Genomic DNA, 2725 nt, shown 5'->3' on the forward strand with positions numbered 1-2725 from the left:
CAGCGATATTTCTCCTATGTGCAATTTGAAAGAAGAGAAATATGGCTGTGTTCCGTCCTGCTCACTGGCAGTCAAGTTTAAAGTTACCTCCCTTGTTCTCTGAACGTCACTGTCATCCTGTTCTTCTTTCAAGGTGCCCAGATTTCATATTGTTCAAACACACATGCTCTTCACATATTGTTCAAAACAGTTTGTGCAGTTAACACAATCATCACAGGGTCCTGAGACGGCATATATCCTCCTCAGCTTACGAAGAAGATGATGGCATTAAGAGATTAAAGTAAAGACAGGCATAGGAAATCATAAGAGTATTGATTAGGGAAGTGATAAGTGTCCATGAAATCTTTACAATTTATGTTTAGAGACTGCAGTAAAGACAGGCATAAGAAATTATAAAAGTATTAATTTGGGGAACTAATAAATGTCCATGAAATCTTCACAATTTATGTTCAGAGACTGCAGTAAAGACAGGCATTAAGAAATTATAAAAGTATTAATTTGGGGAACTAATAAATGTCCATGAAATCTTCACAATTTATGTTCTTCTGCCGCGGCTTCAGCTGGTCCCTCTGTTTGGGGTTCCTGACTTCCTGAAACAGTTCTCCTGGGGTCTACCCTCTGCACCCTGCCTGCCTGACTTTACCCCATTTAGTGGCACACCTGGGGTCTTCAGAGATGACTCCAAAATCTGTCCCAAGAAGATTGCTGAGTCAGTTTCTGTAGAGATCATGACAGTTCAGCAGCCTGCCATTCAGTCATTCAACAGAAATTTGGGAAACTTTCACTTCACGCCCTGTTCCAGGTGCCACAGAGACCGCTACTTACTGCAGGGCTCATCGCTGGGGAGACAGATAAGCGGACGGGCAGTCCCCAACCTCTGTGAAAGATGTGATGCCAGGGAGCAGTGCGGTCCTGTGTGGCATCTAACCAAGTCAGGGGCATTGCCGGGCAGGGACAGGGAAGGCTTCCTGGAGCAGGTGGCCTCCAAGTGGGGCTCTGAAGACTGAGAAGGAGCCAAAGAGCAGGGGTAGGTGAGGGCATCTGGCGCAGAAGGAGAATATACAAAGGCCCGGAGGCCAGGGCAGGACAGGGTACCTTTGGGGACATTGCATGTAATTGACCACATTTGGAGTTTGGATTTGAAAGTGGTGGAAGAGATGGAGATGGTGAGACAAGTAGTAAGCACGCCAGCCGTCCAGGTGAGCTCCTTTCCGATGAGCGCTCTCTTATCCCATGTAACTTTGAGAAGTTGGGACCTTTCCCACTGGGGCAGAGGTTTCCTGAGGCTCTCGCATACATGGCCCTATGGTTGCCCATCGGATCTTTCTCCCAATAGCTGGTCAGCATGGTGGTGGCATAAGCCCATTTTCCAGAGCCAGGGATTCAGTTGCAGCAAGACATGCCCTGTCTGGGAGGTCAACATGAAGAAGGCAGTAGCTGTCATTGCCCAACCCCAGAAATCCCAATCCTGTTTCCTCCGTCTCCGTCCTGATCATGGATTCAGCAGCAGTGAGCTCACCAACGTAGGGGGTGGCACAGCCAGGATCTTGACTCCGGCTCCACAGCAGCACAGTCTGGAAAAGCTCTGAGGGGAGAGAGATCCCCACTGTTCCCTGGGTCTGGCTACAGAGCCAGAAATGGGGGGAAAGGCATGGGCCTGGCTCGCCTCTGACCGCTCACGTACCATCCAGGAGGCCCTGGCCTCTCACTGAACCCTGCCACTCCTCTTTGGCATGGCCTCTTCCCAAACCCCCAGACTGCCTCCTTTCCCACAAAAGTGGTCTCTGAGTATCACAGTTCAGTGTGACCCCCACCCCTTATGGCTTCAGTTCCCCAAATAGGGCTGGACCCCTGATCCTGATCCAGCTGTGGCTATCCAGCCCCTTCCTGGGGACTTTGGACTTTGAGGGGGGCATGCCCAGGTGTGCTGGGAATCCACACTCTCCCTGGCTGGACCTAGAACCTGTGGACTCTAGTCCCGAGGGCAGTCGTGTTCTGCCTGTGCCTGGAAACACAAGAAACTTGACTGCGGAGAGAAGAAAGAGGAGACAGAAACAGCGCGAGGAAACTGCCCGTCTCTGGGGCTTTTTCTGTTCCTTGGCTTTCTAAGGCCAGTGGGGTCCCCTCCCCTGCTTTCTTATTCCCAAGTTCTGTGAACTTCCCCAATCCTTACTTTTTATCTCAAACCAGCTCAAGGTGGTCTGTTTTCCTTTCGACCAAAGAAAGGTGCTCCTGGTGGCTAAAGGTACATATTCTACAGCTAGATTTCCAGGCCGGAATCCTGCCCTCCACAACATGCGAACGACACCCGTGTTGCATATAGAGCATGTCTGTGAAGAATTGAGTTAGTGCCCGCAGAGTGCTCAGAACAGTGTCTGGTACATGCGAGTACTCCGCGGCGGGAAACCGCCTCCTTCTCGGTCTTCTGGGCACTGTTGAGAGTGAAAGGAGGCACTAATAGCAATCACACCGTATACACTGGAGTGCCCCAGGCAAACCAGGCTTGAACGGTATTACTCTATCTGTAGGTTAAATAACAAAAAACCCACACAAATCACATTTCGTTCTTCAGGCGATTCAGGAAGGCATATTAGGCAGGGACTGCCATTTTCTCTCTGAGACAAACATCATGCCGGTAAACTGGCCCACGGTGGGGTGGCCGAGGGAGAGGGCCCAGGTGGGGGCGGGCACCCTTGCCTGACCGGTTGATGTGGAGCCAGAAAGC

This window comes from Colobus angolensis, unplaced genomic scaffold (assembly GCF_000951035.1).
Source record: "Colobus angolensis palliatus isolate OR3802 unplaced genomic scaffold, Cang.pa_1.0 Scaffold236, whole genome shotgun sequence".
In the NCBI taxonomy this organism is placed as follows: Eukaryota; Metazoa; Chordata; class Mammalia; order Primates; family Cercopithecidae; genus Colobus; species Colobus angolensis.